Raw genomic sequence first — 18601 nt, forward strand, 5'->3', positions numbered from 1 at the left:
CATTTCTTTTAATTTAGAAAGTAATTCACACAAAATTTGAGATACGGTGAAGATGTGAAAAAAGCCAGCGACGAAGCTGCAGCGAAGTCGGAGAGTTGACGTTTTACCGGATTCCTGATATTCACGGTACACTCGTGAAATGGTCGTCCTGGAAAATCCCTACTTCATTGCTGCCTCGGAGATGGCAAGTCCCAGCACTCGTGCGCCGACTATAACACTAACTCCAAACTCATTTAAATAGTATTCAGCTGCCATTGTAGAGGCAGTAACCGATCTAACAACTGCCCCAGACACTTGTCTACATAGGCGTTGCCGACCGCAGCGCCGTGTTCTGCCTATTTAGGTATCTCCGTATCTGAATACGCATTCCTATACCGGTTTATTTGGCGCTTCATTGTATTTTAATTCTCTGTATCTTGAAACTGAAGGAGGCAAAATTTTTCAATCTTTGTTAGAGATCTAACTTTAATACAGAAAATAATAGGAATAAGGAACGGAAAATCGGTTATTTCAGAAACCGGTTATTTTGAGCGGTTTTAATAGGTTAAACTAACCGCCACCCCTATCGCGTCCGCCTGGCAGTGCAGCGGCAGCCGCGTTCGTACCTGTACACGAACAGCTGTGCCTAGCACAGTTACGCAAGGCCGGAGATAAGGCCACGGCAGCGGTGCCTGCTGTCTGGGCGGCTTTGGCGGAGAAAGTGGCCGGCCGATCAGGTCTCGAGCCGGCGAGTCCCCGTGTCCTGTCCCCGATACAGGGCGCGCCTGCGTCACCACCAGTCAGTCAGCTCTGCAGGCGGGCTGGCGCGTCCTTGCCCGGCACCGCGCGTATCCGGCTCTCGGCTTGCACGCCGCGGCAGGCAGCAAACAAGGTCGCGGCACACCACGGCGTCAAATGCAGGCGGCGCATCACACAGCTGCCAGGCTTAATTTAATCACTCACGTCGCTCCACACGGGCAAGGAAACATCATTCATGTAGCACAGGGTCCAGTTTTCTTCTTGTTAATCTTAAATCATTACCCGTGACGCGTTCAAGTAGCTGAACCGATTCTCTTTGTTGGCGCGTTTCGGTCAGTACTACTCTTCTTATACTTTATTTATTTATTTATTTTTTTGAGTCATCAATCTTGTGATAGTTTGATGCGACCCGCCACGAATTCCGCTTGTGCCATCTTCTCCCTACATGCCTGTCATGTCTATGAAATTCACCAACAGCCGTGTAACTTAAGATGTTATTTTATTTTATTTTGAAGGCTTCCAGTTTCAGCATTTCGCTACGCCATCTTCAGGCCCCATATGCATCTGTACACATAATCGAAAATGTTATACAGAGCCATAAATCTCCGGATGTTGTGAATTCAGTCGTTACACTAGTGCTTTATTCGAAGACCTGATAGGGTATCAAAATGGTTCAAATGGCTCTGAGCACTATGGGACTTAACATCTGAGGTCATCAGTCCCCCAGAACTTAGAACTACTTAAACCTAACGAACCTAAGGACATCACACACATCCATGCCCGAGGCAGGATTCGAACATGCGAACGTTGCAGTCGCGCGGTTCCAGACTGAAGCGCCTAGAACCGCTCGGCCACACTGGCCGGCGATAAGGTACCAAGTCTTCAAAATGGTTCAAATGGCTCTGAGCACTATGGGACTCAACCACTGAGGTCATTAGTCCCTAGAACTTAGAACTAGTTAAACCTAACTACCTAAGGACATCACAAAGATCCATGCCCGAGGCAGGATTCGAACCTGCGACCGTAGCGGTTTGCGGTTCCAGACTGCAGTGCCTTTAACCGCACGGCCACTTCGGCCGGCACCAAGTCTTCGAATGAAGCACTAATGTAAAGATTGAATTCACGACATCCAGAGACTGGTGGCTCTATATGACATTTTCGTTCATTTGAAGAGATGATGTAGTGAAATACTGAAACTGGTAGCCTTCAAAATACAGTAACATCTGAAGTTACACGGCTGTTGGTGAATTTCAATGAAATTGACAAGTACTTAACCAGTCAATGTCCCCTGTCCATGATGGACCAACAGAGATCTTTTTACACGGGTTTGACAAAAGTATGCAAACACTAAAAATACAACACATTACCATGCCTTATACGGCGTAGAACAACTGTTGGAATTCAAAATAACTTGCAATCGTCTCTAAATGGAGAAATACAGGTCCTGTATGGTTTTCAAGGAAATCTTAACGCTATTCTTGCCACAATATATTGGCAAGTTCAGAAACGATTACAGAGATAAACCGATCGCGCACCGTTCTCTCCAAAGTAGACCACAAAGGCTATATAACATAAGACGTAGTAACTGTGGTCGCTAGGGGACGTGCAACAATTCATTGTCGTACTGACAAAAGCAGTCCTGGACGGTGCGAGCTGTGTGAAAAGAATCCCCGTTGTCTTGGGACGCAGCGTTGTCACTGGGAAACGTACACTGTACCATGGGAAGGACCTGATCAGCAAAAATGGTCACATAATCCTTGGTAACAATGGGATCTTGCAGAGTAACCATGGGGCCCACGGAATACCAAGACATGGCTGCCCAGATCGTCACCGAATCCCCGCCATGTTTCACTCTTGGGGCATAAACTTGACCTCAAGTCGGAAACAGTGTGAAAGAAGCCTCGTGCGAGCAAATTACTTTCTTCCATTGGTCCATACTCCAGGTTTCATGGCTTCGGCACCACGTTTTCCTGTTACGGACATTTGCCTCACTGACGTTGGCTTTTGAATTCCAGATCGCACTTCAGTTCCCTGCTTGTGGAGCTGCTTATAGACACTCCCAGTGTTCACGAGTCCGACATTCAGTTCTGCAGAGACTTTTGCATTTGTCGTCCCCTTATTTTTCGACACCATCCTCCTCCACGACCGTCTTCACCATCAATCAACAGACACGTTCGTCCGCGTAGTAACATAGCGCGTCATGTTGTTTCTGTTTCCCTGTATGCCGTATAAGTCTTCGATACGGCACCTCTCCACACTCTAAACTCTACGGCTAAATTGTTTACGAATCACCCAATATACGATCACCAATGATCTGTCCACGTTCTGATTCACTTACTTTTGACATAAAGCACTCACAACTACACAGAACAATGTTCTGAACACGATGGTCACTTGACTACATTGCACTCTTGCTGTCCGTGGTCAAATACAACAGCGCAACCTGCAGGCTTGGCTAACATCTGAATTTGTGTTCAAGAATACCTTTCTCACGGTGTTTCCATATTTTCGTCCAACCGCTATACGCCCTTAAGTGTTTGTTGAATGTCTTCCAATCTATCTTTTCCTACATTTTTTACCTCCTACAGCCCTTTCTAGCGCCATGGAAGTTACACTACTGGCCATTAAAATTGCTACACCACGAAGATGACATGCTACAGACGCGAAATTTAACCGACAGGAAGAAGATGCTGTGATATGCAAATGATTAGCTTTTCAGAGCATTCACACAAAGTTGGCGCCGGTGGCGACAGCTACAACCTGCTGACATGAGGAAACTTCCAACCGATTTCTCATACACAAACAGCAGTTGACCGGCGTTGCCTGGTGAAACGTTGTTGTGATGCCTCGGGTAATGAGGAGAAATGCGTACCATCACGTTTCCGACTTTGATAAAGGTCGGATTGTAGCCTATCGTGATTGCGGTTTATCGTATCGCAACATTGCTGCTCGCGTTGGTCGAGATCCATTGACTGTTAGCAGAATCTGGAATCGGTGGGTTCAGGAGGGTAATACGGAACGCCGTGCTGTATCCCAACGGCCTCGTATCACTAGCAGTCGAGATGACAGACATCTTATCCGCATGGCTGTAACGGATCGTGCAGCCACGTCTCGATCCCTGAGTCGACAGTTGGGGACGTTTGCAAGACAACAACCATCTGCACGAACAGTTCGACGACGTTTGCAGCAGCATGAACTATCAGCTCGGAGACCATGGCTGCGGTTACCCTTGACGCTGCATCACAGACAGGAACGCCTGCGATGGTGTACTCAACGACGAACCTGGGTGCACGAACGGCAAAACGTCATTCATTCGGATGAATCCAGGTTCTGTTTACAGCATCATGATGGTCGCATCCGTGTTTGGCGACATCGCGGTGAACGCACATTGGAAGCGTGTATTCGCCATCACCATACTGGCGTATCATCCGGCGTGACGGTATGGGTGCCATTGGTTACAGGTCTCGGTAACCTCTTGTTCGCATTGACGGCACTTTGAACAGTGGACGTTAAATTTCAAATGTGTTACGACCCGTGGCCCTACCCTTCATTCGATCCATGTGAAACCCTACATTTCAGTAGGATAATGTATGACCGCATGTTGCAGGTCCTGTACGGGCCTTCCCGGCAGAAAATGTTCGACTGCTGCCCTGGCTAGCACATTCTCCAGATCTCTCACCAACTGAAAACGTCTGATCTATGGTTGCCGAGCAACTGGCTCGTCACAATACGCCAGTCACTACTTAGATGAACTGTGGTATTGTGTTGAAGCTGCATGGACAGCTGTACCTGTACACGCCATCCAACCTCTGTTCGACTCAATGCCCAGGTTTATCAAGACCGTTATTACGGCCAGAGGTGGTTGTTCTGGGTACTGATTTCTCAGGATCTATGCACCCAAATTGCGTGAAAATGTAATCACATGTCAGTTCTAGTATAATATATTTGTCCAATGAATACCCGCTTATCATCTGCATTCTTCTTGGTGTAGCAATTTTAATGGCCAGTAGTGTATTTCCTGATGCCTTAACAAATGTCCTATCATCCTGTCCCTTCTTCTCGTCAGTATTTTCCATATATTCCTTTATATTCCTTTCCTCCCCGATTCTCTGGACAGCCTCCTCATTCCTTACCGTATCAGTCCATCTGATTTGCAACTTTCTTCTGTAGCCCAACCTCTCAAATGCTTCCATTTTCTCTTTTCTAGTTTTCTCACATCCGTGAATCACTGGCATACAACGCTGTCTTCCAGTTGTACATTCTCATAAATTTGTTCCCAAATTAAGATCAAATGTTCAATACTAGTATATTTGTTTTGGCCAAGAATGCCCTGTACTAGCTTATCCTTATATCCTCTTGGCTTTGTACGTTATGCTTCACTTTGCTTCCAAGGTACAAGAATTCCTTAACTTCTCTACTTCGTCATCACCAATTTTGATATTAAGTTCATAGTTTCATTTTTCTTCAGTTTACTCTCATCCATATTCTGTACCCATAAAAACCATTCATTCCATTCAACACGTCCTGAAATTCTTTCTCAATTTCACTGAGAATAACAATGTTATCTGCGAATCTTATCATTGATATTCCCTCACTCCCTATTTTAATCCCACTCCTGAACGTTTCTTTCATTTCAGTCATTGCTTCCCCGATACACAGATTGAACTTCAGGGGCGAAAGACTGCGTCCCTTACGCCCTTTTTAATCTAGATACTTACTATTTGGTCTTGTATTCTTACGGTTCCGTCTTGGTCCTGTACGTACGAGGTGTGATCAGAAAGCAACAGGAATTTTTCTTTTTCTTAAAGTATCTTATTAATTCATCAACATCAAATTTTTCCCCCTTAAAGTAATCCCCTTCAGATATAATACACTTGTGCCAGCGCTTTTTCCAATTGTGGAACCACTTCTGGAATGCACTTTTCATTACGGTGTTCAGTTCCTTCAGCGATTCTGTTTTCATCACATCATTGGTGGCAAAACGACGTCCTTTCATGGTTGTCTTCAACCTAGGGAACAGACAGAAGTCGCAGGGGACCATGTCTGGCGAATATGGCGGCTGAAGCAACATGACGGTTTTGTTGTCTGCCAAAAAGTCATGAACAAGCATTGAAGTGTGAGCGGGTGCATTATTGTGACCCAATTTCCACGAAAGATATTGCCACAATTTTGGTCGCTTTCTTCGAATCGGATTACTTCACGAAAACGGCCCATAACTTCCACGCAGTATTCCTGATTGACCGTACAACCATAAGGCATGAACTTATGATGTCATTGGAGAAAATAGTGAGAAGAACCTTCATATGTGATCGAACATGTCGAGCTTTTTTTTTGTATTGGTTCTTCAGGCAGTTTCCATTGGGACGAATGGCCTTGGTTTCGACGTCTATCCGTACACCCGTGTTTCGTCACCCATTATAACCGTCTTTAAAAGTTCTGGATCGTTCCCACTTCATTCAGCAGTCCCTGAGCGATGGCTACGCGACATCGTTTTTGGTCCAAATGAAACAGTTTCCGAACAAGCTTTGCTGCTACACGTTTCATGCCCAAAACATGCGAAAAAATTGCTAGACATGAGCCAAAGAATATGCGAACAGCTACAGCAATCTCGCTGCACACTTCTTACACACTGTCGTCAGTAATTGATGTGCAGCCGGCCGCTGTGGTCGAGCGGTTCTAGGGGCTTCAGTCCGAAACCACGCGGCTGCTATGGTCGCAGGTTCGAATCCTGCCTCGGGCATTGATGTGTGTGATGTCCTTAGGTTAGTTAGGTTTACGTATTTCTAAGTCTAGGGGACTGATGTCCTCAGATGTTAAGTCCCATAGTGCTCAGAGCCATTTGAATTGGTGTGCGAGGGCGTCCGGAGCGGTCGTCGTCTTCGACGTCTTCTCGCCCTCTTTGAAACTTGTGTACCACTCGTAAATCCTTGTTTTACTCATAGTAGTTTCGCCAAAATCCGAAGTGAACATTTCGAATGCGGTGTTGCACTTTATTCCATTTTTCAAGCAAAATGTAATGCAAATTCTTTTACCCATCTTTTTCGAAAGTCAAAATTCGTCGAGCATTCGAAAACAGTTATAACCTTTTCGGCTGTCAACAATAAACTGAATATTCAAAACAGTTTAAAATGCAGAAATACATCAGGAACATGTGTACCAAAAAGATTAAAAAGAAAATTTGTAAATCGGATGTATAAAGCCTGTGAAATTAAAAAAAAAAAAAAATCCGTTACTTTTTGATCACACCTCGTGTTGCTTATTACCTGTCTTTTCCTATAGCTTACGCCTATTTTACTCAGAATTTCTAACAATGTTGGCCATTAAAATTGCAACACCAATAATGATGGCAAATAATGCAATTTTACACTGTCCAGTTGTAAGGTGGCCGAATAAATGGTCAGATTCACACCTTACATGAGACCTTCACAAATCGCAATGAGAAGGTGAGTATGATACCTAATGTAAATCGACTGTTATGAGAACATTTGCCTATCAATATGTAATACAAAAAGGGATGACAGTCAGTCGATGGTAATTAACACACCATTCCTATACAATGCATGTCTTTGAGCGGAAAGTAGAACAGGGAACGCGAGTCGAGACGCTTTTAGTTTTGAAAAATCAGCTCCACAACAGCGTAGCGAAGCCGCGCTGCGGAAGTTACGCCGGAAACCACTTAAATGGGTGGCAGGAAGGAGGACAGCGACCCTAAACCAGGTGATTCAAGCTGGAGGACCGCCTGTAGCAAGGCATCTGCTCAAGGGCAGAGGAGAAGCTTTAGAAAACAGCGTTACGGAATTCTAACGGGATACAAACAAAAGAGTGACGCATTTTCGTCCAGCAAGTGTGACACATGGAAAGGGCAATGTACTTTAGGCGTCTAGAATGGGCACAAAACGTCCGATTGGCGGAAACGCACTAGGAGGGAGAAAAATACTGAAGTTTCGACACAATTTGATAGAAGGGACGTTGCGATTGGTAGAGGGTGTTTCTACAAAATAAGAGGAATGCTCCTATTGGTTGAAGAAAGCTGGGACGTGAAAAAGGAACCCAAGTGGTGGGAGGCAGTTCTGCCATGAGTAGGACAAGAGAGAAATTTTAAGGGACTCTTCTCTGAATTGGCGTCAAGTGCAGAACGGAGCGCTTAACGCTCCGTACGACACAGAACAAATTTGTGTGGACACTGCGTTCACAGCCACTGCACTCCAGCTAAAGAATTAGCTGTAGCAACGTTTAGCTCCAACTGTGGAGAAACGAACCAGCCAAATTAGTTAGTTGTTCTTGCGAGAACTGAGAGGGCACTATAATATGCACACTGCTCCAACCACGCGCGTGTATATCGCCAAATAATAAGACTAGGGCTGAGTACATGTTTTCTGGCATAACGAGAAACATAGGGAAAGTTTCTGCTGAAAAGTTTAGCAAAGACCAGATTAGTTTTGTAGGAATTTAAGTGGGAGAGAGCGACTTTGCAGACAGCAGCACCAGAATGGGATTTTCACTCTGCAGTGGAGTGTGACTGATATGAAACTTCTTGGCAGATTAAAACTGGGAGGATGAGGTACTGCTGGCAGAAGTAAAGCTGTGAGGACGGGGCGTGAGTCGTGCTTGGGTAGCTCAGTTGGTAGAGCACTTGCCCGCGAAAGGCAAAGGTCCCAAGTTCGAGTCGCGGTCCGGCACACAGTTTTAATCTGTCGGGAAGTTTCAGACAGCAGCACGTCGCAGCTTAAGGTAAATATCGCGTGCAGAGGCGTAGCTGTGTTGGTTCACCCTCTTGCGTCCACTGTAAACTCGAGCGGCCTTGGGTAATCTTTTCGCTCAAATTTGTCACTTGACTAGCCATCCACCGTAGACTTGATTGTAATCCTAAATGCATGGAGAGCTGCATCAAACCAGTCTCAGGACTGAAGACCACAACAACAACAACAACAGGAGCAATTTTGTAAAGAAACGTCCAATTAAACTTTCATATTGTTCTCCTTAGAATTAATGAAAAGAAACTTCCAATTAACCCCGCCCCCCCCCCCCCACCCGTGAACCATGGACCTTGTCATTGGTGGGCAGGCTTGCGTGCCTCAGCGATACAGACAGCCGTACCGTAGGTGCAACCACAACGGTGGTGTATCAGTTGAGAGGCCAGACAAACGTGTGGTTCCTGAAGAGGGGCAGCAGCCTTTTCAGTAGTTGCAGGTTGCAGGGGCAACAGTCTGGATGATTGACAGATCTGGCCTTGTAACACTAACCAAAACGGACTTGCTATGCTGGTACTGCGAACGGCTGAAAGCAAGGGGAAACTGCAGCCGTAATTTTTCCCGAGGGCATGCAGCATTACTGTATGGTTACATGATAAAGGCGTCCTCTTGGGTAAAATATTCCGGGGGTAAAATAGTCCCCCATTCGGACATCCTGGCAGGGACTACTCAACAAGACGCCGTTATCAGGAGAAAGAAAACTGGTGTTCTACGGATTGGAGCGTGGAATGTCAGATCCCTTAATCGGGCAGGTAGGGTAGAAAATTTAAAAAGGGAAATGGAGGGGTTAAAGTTAGATATAGTGGGAATTAGTGAAGTTCGGTGGCAGGAAGAACAAGACTTTAGGTCAGGAGAATACAGGATTATAAACACAAAAGCAAATAGGGGTAATGCAGGAGTAGGTTTAATAATGAATAAAAAAAATAGGAGTGCGGGTAAGCTTACTACAAACAGCATAGTGAACGCATTATTGTGGCCAAGATAGACACGAAGCCCACATCTACTACAGTAGTACAAGTTTATATGCCAACTAGGTTTGCAGACGACGAAGAAATTGAAGAAATATATGACGAAATCAAAGAAATTATTCAGATAGTGAAGGGAGACGAAAATTTAATAGTCATGGGTGACTGGAATTCGGTAGTTGGAAAAGGGAGAGAAGGAAACGTAGTAGGTGAATATGGATTAAGGCTAAGAAATGAAAGACGAAGCCGCCTGGTAGAATTTTGCACAGAGCACAACTTAATCATAGCTAACACTTGGTTCAAGAATCATAAAAGAAGGCTGTATACGTGGAAGAAGCCTGGAGATACTGACAGGTTTCAGATAGATTACATAATGGTAAGACAGATATTTAGGAGCCAGGTTTTAAATTGTAAGACATTTCCAGTGGCGGATGTGGACTCTGACCACAATCTATTGGTTATGAACTGTAGATTAAAACTGAAAAAACTGCAAAAAGGTGGAAATTTAAGGAGATGGGACCTGGATAAGCTGACTAAACCAGAGGTTGTACAGAGTTTCAGGGAGAGCATAAGGGAACAACTGAGAGGAATGGGGGAAAGAAATACAGTAGAAGAAGGATGGGTAGCTTTGAGGGATGAAGTAGTGAAGGCAGCAGAGGATCAAGTAGGTAAAACGACGAGGGCCAGGAGAACTCCTTGGGAAACAGAAGGAATATTGAATTTAATTGATGAAAGGAGAAAATATAAAAATGCAGTAAATGAAGCAGGCAAAAAGGAATACAAACGTCTCAGAAATGAGATCGACAGGAAGTGCAAAATGACTAAGCAGGGATGGCTAGAGGACAAATGTAAGGATGTAGAGGCTTATCTCACTAGGGGTAAGATAGAGACTGCCTACAGGAAAATTAAAGAGACCTTTGGAGAAAAAAGAACCATATGTATGAATATCAAGAGCTCAGATGGAAACCCAGTTCTAAGCAAAGAAGGGAAAGCTGAAAGATGGAAGGAGTACATAGAGGGTCTATACAAGGGCGACGTACTTGAGGACAATATTATGGAAATGGAAGAGGATGTAGATGAAATGGGAGATATGATACTGCGTGAAGAGTTTGACAGAGCACTGAAAGACCTGAGTCGAAACAAGGCCCAGGGAGTACACAGCATTCCATTAGAACTACTGACAGCGTTGGGAGAGCCAGTCCTGACAAAACTCTACCATCTGGTGAGCAAGATGTATGAGACAGGGGAAATACCCACAGACTTCAGGAAGAATATAATTATTCAAATCCCAAAGAAATCAGGTGTTGACAGATGTGAAAATTACCGAACTATCAGTTTAATAAGCCACAGCTGCAAAATACTAACGCGAATTATTTACGGACGAATGGAAAAACTAGTAGAAGCTGACCTCGGGGAAGATCAGTTTGGATTCCGTAGAAATATTGGAACACGTGAGGCAATACTGACCCTCTGACTTATCTTAGAAGCTAGATTAAGGAAAGGCAACCCTACATTTCTAGCATTTGTAGACTTAGAGAAAGCTTTTGACAATGTTGACTGGAATACTCTCTTTCAAATTCTAAAGGTGGCAGGGGTGAAATACAGGGAGCGAAAGGCTATTTACAATTTGTACAGAAACCAGATGGCAGTTATAAGAATCGAGGGACATGAAAGGGAAACAGTGGTTGGGAAGGGAGTGAGACAGGGTTGTAGCCTGTCCCCGATGTTATTCAATCTGTATATTGAGCAAGCAGTGAAGGAAACAAAAGAAAAATTCGGAGTAGGTATTAAAATCCATGGAGAAGAAATAAAAAGTTTGAGGTTCGCCGATGACATTGTAATTCTGTCAGAGACAGCAAAGGAGTTGGACGAGCAGTTGAACGGAATGGATAGTGTCTTGAAAGGAGGATATAAGATGAACATCAACAAAAGCAAAACGAGGAGAATGGAATGTAGTCGAATTAAGTCGGGTGATGCTGAGGGAATTAGATTAGGAAATGAGACACTTAAAGTAGTAAAGGAGTCTTGCTATTTGGAGAGCAAAATAACTGATGATGGTCGAAGTAGAGAGGATATAAAATGTAGACTGGCAATGGCAAGGAAAGCGTTTCTGAAGAAGAGAAATTTGTTAACATCGAGTATAGATTTAAGTGTGAGGAAGTCATTTCTGAAAGTATTTGTATGGAGTGTAGCCATGTATGGAAGTGAAACATGGACGATAAATAGTTTTGACAAGAAGAGAATTGAAGCTTTCGAAATGTGGTGCTACAGAAGAATGCTGATGATTAGAGGGGTACATCACATGAGGAGGTATTGAATAGAATTCTGGAGAGGGGAAGTTTGTGGCACAACTTGACTAGAAGAAGGGATCGGTTGGTAGGACATGTTCTGAGGTATCAAGGGATCAGCAACTAAGTATTGGAGGGCAGCGTGGAGGTTAAAAATCGTAGAGGGAGACCAAGAGATGAATTCACTAAGCAGATTCAAAAGGATGTATGTTGCAGTAGGTACTGGGAGATTAAGAAGCTTGCACAGGATAGAGTTGCATGGAGAGCTGCATCAAACCAGTCTCAGGACTGAAGACCACAACAACAACAACAACAACAATATTGTGCTTAAGATTAATGTTCTTTCAGAGAATTAATATTTAACATTGTTGTGTATTAACTTATTTCACTTTTTGATGTTGACAAGATGTGTTATCCATTGCGCTGTTTTTATGTTGGCGATTTGAAAGCTGTGTGAAAAGCTCTAATTTGGTGAGAAATATTGCGACATTAAACTTGTCATTTCACGTAACACTGTTGCTCTCAATGCAAGAATAAGCAAGCAAAAACAAAAACCCCGCAACCTTACATAGTCACATTAATGTGACCTCCCCTTATGTTCGACGTCAACGTTCAATAACCACTCACAGGCGGCAAGTGGCAGCACTAGCAGTGGAGGCTACATAAAGCGTCTCGGGGGACGTGGAATACAGTGCAGTCGTTGACGTGTTGCGGAAACAGAACGATTTATCTGACATGGAAAAGGGTGTCTAATGGGGCCACATTTTTTCTACCGCCATCTGCCGCTGTAACCGCGCTACAGCGTACTGTGATAGTGTGACTGTGAGGAGAAAGAGAAAAGCACAATAGACGCGCGGGATTAACCGAGTGGTCTCAGGCGCTGCAGTCATGGACTGTGCGGCTGGTCCCGGCGGAGGTTCGGATCCTCCCTCGGGCATGGGTGTGTGTGTTTGTCCTTAGGATAATTTAGGTTAAGTAGTGTGTAAGCTTAGGGACTCATGACCTTAGCAGTTTAGTCCCAGAAGATTTCATACACATTTGAACATTTTTGAAGGAGAATAAGCATATATGTTATACACTCGCCTGCTGCTGTAAAGAAACGAAGCGCAAATAATTACCTAATTCACCGTCTTCCCAAGACATAATGTCATCCCTTGTTCATCTGGGACGCACTCTGCCCACTCAGGCGTTGGAGGCGGATCAGGCTCACAGTACCCTCGCTCACTCGCCATTTCCTCAACGGTTGCTCGTTGCTGTATTTCTCTTCCAGCCTATCTATTTTTCAGAGTTCGTGTACTGCAACAAGAGAAAATATTGTAAACTTGCTAAAATGCGAATATACACGAAATTTGAACACTAAATCGTGTACTTACACATCTGATCTGCTGGTGGAATGCCGGCCGTAGTGGCCGTGCGGTTCTAGGCACTACAGTCTGGAACCGAGCAACCGCTACGGTCGCAGGTTCGAATCCTGCCTCGGGCACGGATGTGTGTGATGTCCTTAGGTTAGTTAGGTTTAATTAGTTCTAAGTTCTAGGCGACTGATGTCCTCAGAAGTTAAGTCACATAGTGCTCAGAGCCATTTGAACCATTTCCTGCCGGCCGAAGTGGCCGTGCGGTTAAAGGCGCTGCAGTCTGGAACCGCAAGACCGCTACGGTCGCAGGTTCGAATCCTGCCTCGGGCATGGATGTTTGTGATGTCCTTAGGTTAGTTAGGTTTAACTAGTTCTAAGTTCTAGGGGACTAATGACCTCAGCAGTTGAGTCCCATAGTGCTCAGAGCCATTTGAACCATTTTGAACCATTTCCTGGTGGAATAACAGCTGGAGGATGATCCACGATCTGAGGGAGCTGAAGTACAGATCCTCTTCCAGCCTCCAGCTGTCGAAACAAATCCTGCTGCGTTTGGTGCATGTGGGCTATAACAAAAAGAACAAGAATTTGAAAAACACAGAAGTCGTTTTAACGAAATCTTCAACACAAAGAACACACAGACAGATACTAAACCCGAGCTAGGAAAATACTTGATACTACTTGTACAACGAGAATTCACTGACGCCAAATTATGCATGAGAACACACGCAGAGTAGTCGTTTAACGACAAAGCACACACATATAGCTAGTAAATCTCAGAAATAACTATCGCTTTAACGAGGACACACACCCAGCCACTTGATCCTAGTTCCCCGGCATGGAAATTGTTTTAACGAAATCTGTAGTCAGCAAAATAGCAACCCAGAATATCAACGGTGCAGTAGACGCTTTTGATGAAATCTGTTAGCACCGAAATGGAGAGCACAAATTACGAAATAGCACTCCTTTTAACGACAAAACTCACTTAGGGCCACGAAATAACAGATGTTTGAAATAACGAAAATACATGGAGGTATCTGGTTCTGACTGTGAGACATTTTATGATCAGACACATATACAGCGAAAACACAAAGAATGAAATCAAGAGCTATGAAAAAAATGGTAACTTACAGGGGAGATCTGATGGCTGAATCACAGCTGGAGCTCGCTGTTCCGTCTCAGGCTCCAATTGCCCAACAATTTCGTGTATATATACGCTAAAACGACAGCAAGTCTTCATTACTACGTAATTCTCAGTTCATAATCACAGTTTTTACCATGTAACAGCAATATTCCTAGTTGCACGCTTCTGAAAGCACGAAATTATGTACTCGCGTGGTAGGTCACTCACATCTTGCTGTCTTGACCGTTTGCCATCGCTAGCATTGCCTATGGTGTTCGAAGAGTGCTTCATCTTACACATCATAGGAACAAACATAGTAACCGACGAAGAGACAATCGCAGCTGCGAACTAAGACGGAATAAGGGGGTTTGTGTCAGGATCTGGTTTATTTACAGCCAGGCTCCTACCCTATTTTAGTGGCAGCCAATTGGAACGGTTGTCAGCGTGTTGGGATTAGCTTGTTGGGGATACACATGCGCGTAAACACACACACACACACACACACACACACACACACACACACTCTCTCTCTCTCTCTCTCTCTCTCTCTCTGTTCGTCCTATAGACAGAAACCTGCATAGGTTCCCCTGCTACTGGAAAACCTTTTGTGACCGTACCTCTTCTTTCAGCTAAATTGTTGTGTTCTTGCCGAAACTGCGACTTCTCACAAATGTAGAGGGAAACTGCATACTTTTAGACTCTTCTAAGGTCACCTCCGACAACGATGTAAGTTGGTGAGTTCGAGGGAAGCCTTTGTCAGCATTCTGCAGCCCTCCCAGGAGAGCCTACATCAAAGCTGTCGGCTGTTTTAACCCGTGAGTTCTAGGAAGGTGTTTGTCGACATTCTGCACCGCTCCCAGGAGAGTCTTTAATCGTCCACATCAAAGCTGTCGGCTTTATAATTTTCGTAAGATTCTTGAATGTCTTTGAAGAATGGAGGATTTGCTGGAAGCATTGTTCTTTGTTGGTGAGAGCATATGTTCACCATTATTTTCTAGGAAGATCTTTGAAAGCGTCACTGCTGTTGGGGTGAGACGATTTCTGCTTAAACTGTCCCTTTGTCAGCAAGTCAGAGTCCTGGTATTTTTCCGATGCAGCTGCAAGGATGCCTTTAAAGAATGGAAACATTATTGTTTGTATGTGTCCTCCATTATTTTTTGTTTTCTAGGAACCTGACGCTGTTGTTAGAATAAGACAGTTTCCGTTTAAGCTGTCCCTTTCTCGGAAAGCCAGAGTTCTAGTATTTTTCCGCTGCAGCTGCAAGGATGCGCTTGAAGAATGGGAAACATCGTTGTTTGTATATGTTCTCCGTTATTCTGTCTAGGGGCCTTTGAAACTACCACCGCTGTGGGGGTGGGACGGTACCTAAGACCGACCTTATAATGATTTCCGGTATTCGCTTAGCATCAAAGGAAACCACAGACATAATAGAGTTTTGTTAGAATACAAAAGCACGCTGCCACCCCTCCGCATTCACTTACCACCGCCCTCCTCGCGGCAGCTGCAGATACCGCTGGCATGCTTATTAGTCTGCTAACACACGCCGGCAAGCACAACACATATCGTCATGGTGCCGAGGGAATTTTTTTCGATAGCTTTGCTACAATGCTTTTTTCCAGTTTGTTTGTGTGGCATGACCGCTCCCAGACAGAACTTGCAAACTCAGCAGCAGAGTAACAGAGTGCCATTGCGGTGGTGCGTAAAACTTTTGGATTAGCTCTCCATTTTGATGTTGTTAGCTCGCCAAGTACTAGTTATTCCGTGATTGGACTTTTGCCCTGCTCTTCTCAATGTGCCGCTTGAATGGCAGTGTGCTATCAACAGTAACTCCCAAGTACACTCGGAAAAGGCAGTGTGTTAATTTTGTGTCATTCCACCAAACATTCAGATCTCGCTTCGCCTCTCTGACGTATTACTGGATGTCTTAAGCCAACAAGAGTAGAACATCCATACTGCTTATCTGGAATTGCTCCGCAAATGTCCTACATTCAATACAGAGCAGAATTGAACGAACAAAACAGGTTCGCCGGCCGGTTCTAGGCGCTTCAGTCTGGAACGGCGCGACCGCTACTGTCGCAGGTTCGGATCCTGCCTCGGGCGTGGATGTGTGTGATGTCCTTAGGTAGTTAGGTTTATGTAGTTCTAAGTTCTAGGGGACTGATGACCCAGAAGTTGAGTCCCATAGTGCTCAGAGCCATTTTCGAACCAAAACAAGTTCAAGATAAACGTCGTCCGCTACATGTGTACCAAATGGTACCAAAACACCTTAAGTCAAGAAGTAGTTTTCTCCACGCAACCGAACCACTCACAGATCCACCAAAAACTTCTAGAAAAAGACTGTGGCAGTAAAAACAAGAATCTGCTCACGATTCTGAGGAAGTGCTGCCACCAAGTGCGGAGTGGGAGAAATGGAAAACCCTGAGCGGTCTGCGTTCAGGAATGGGCAGATGTAACAAAAATCTGCACAAGTGGGGAATTAGTGAAAGCGCTTTGTGTCCGTGTGGGAACATCCAGACCATGATCCACCTGCTTCAATGTCCGCTAATAAACCATCCAAGGGCGTGCACGGCCCAAGATCTGAGGGCGTGCAGCGAAACAGCGAGGGCACATGTAGACTTCTGGAAGAATGAGATATGAAGCAAACACTGCATAATATATTATTATACTGTATATAATGTTCCATGTATTTTATTTTATAAATTAGCGTTGTTGTATCGTAAATTTTATAGAAGATAAATTATTCTATAATGTGTGAATTTATTGTAAATTGTTCGTAGTTCGCATCCGAAATATATAATGCTTTTTTCGTTGATTTCCGATGTGTGTTGCCTTATGGTTCGTTGTTTACGAGTGGAGGCACAATGGATAAAACCATTACACATCTATCTTTGGGGACCATGTTTACCTCTACATGCAGTTTGTTTTTGCTCGGCACAATGACATCTATCAGCAGGACAATGCAATGCGTCACACTCCTCGCTGTGTATGTGCTTGGTTCGAAGCGCACCAGGATGAGTTCACCGTACTCCGACGGCCATCAAACTCCCTGGATTTAAACCCAGTAGGGAATCCGTGAGACCATCTGGATCGGGCTGAACGCGCCATGGATTCTCAACCGAGAAATGTAGCACAGCATGTCTCACAGTCGTGTGCCGTGCATAACGTGGTTATTCAGGCTTTTGACAAGTGATAACATTAATGAGACTGGACAGTGTACTCACAGTGTGTATACTGCATAGTAGAAGAATACATAATTAAATTTGTGATTTGGAGCTAAACTAAACTATACTCATTAACTCCTCCCGCACAGGCCCTGAAGGCCCAAAGGTACCGACTGGCCGCCGTGTCATCCACAGCCCACAGGCGTCACTGGATGCGGATATGGAGGGGCATGTGGTCAGCACACCGCTCTCCCGGCCATATGTCAGTTTACGAGACCGGAGCCGCTACTTTTCGGTCAAGTAGCTCCTCGGTTTGCCTCACAAGGGCTGAGTGCATCCCGCTTGCCAACAGCGCTCGGCAGACCGGATTGTCGCCCATCCAAGTGCTAGCCCAGCCCGACAGCGCTTAACTTCGGTGATCTGACGGGAACCGGTGTTACCACTGCGGCAAGGTCGTTGGCTTTGGAGCTACACGGTGGGGCCAATTTAATACACAGAGCTGCCACTTCTGGCACCAATAATGGTTTCAGGCCGGCTGAGAATCCAATCGCACTGAGCTTAGATGATAGACATGGGTACGTGCATTCCACACTGCTTCAACACAGCTGTAGAGGATGGTGAAGGGCGATGTACCAGTCTTTTGGCAGACCGTGGCCAGAAGTTCTTAATGAGTGAGAGATCTGGAGAACGTGCTGGCTGGGGTAACAGTTGAACACCCTATATGTTGACGAAGGTCAGGTCAGCACAGGTCACATTCTGCCTCGTGTTATCTTTTTGAAAGATAAAGTCATGGAGACCCCGAATATAGGTCCACAGCCCTTACATGATTAGAGTGTACTGTGTGAAGGATGGGCATTTGAGTACGTCGATTTAATGTAGGGAATCTGAGTTTGAAAGAAATAAAGGTTTCGTAAATTTTAGGGGTAGGCGCAGCAGTGAACTTGGAATCTGAGATGGATGCATGGTTGTTATGAAGTATTTAGAGAGGAGAAGAAAAACAATGTGGTTGTTTAGGTACATGGATTCTGAATCACAGTTAAGAGATATGAAGGAGAAAAGAAGATAGGAGAGGTACTGCTACGTGGTGAAGGAGAGGGAGGCTCTGTTACATATGACAGGACAGATTCGTAATTATCAGGAAGGACATCACCATCTGGATGTGGGAGTAGTTAGAAGTCGTAATGGAAGAAAATATACACGTTCTGTGGATGTATGGTTGAGGG

The 18601-nt window shown here is 44.7% G+C and overlaps 1 pseudogene; it reads right to left on the reverse strand.

The window, feature by feature from the left end:
* Positions 1 to 17721: 17721 nt before the first annotated feature.
* LOC124597046 lies at positions 17722 to 17839 on the reverse strand (annotated as a pseudogene).
* Positions 17840 to 18601: the final 762 nt, after the last annotated feature.

This window comes from Schistocerca americana, chromosome 2, assembly GCF_021461395.2.
Source record: "Schistocerca americana isolate TAMUIC-IGC-003095 chromosome 2, iqSchAmer2.1, whole genome shotgun sequence".
NCBI lineage: Eukaryota > Metazoa > Arthropoda > Insecta > Orthoptera > Acrididae > Schistocerca > Schistocerca americana.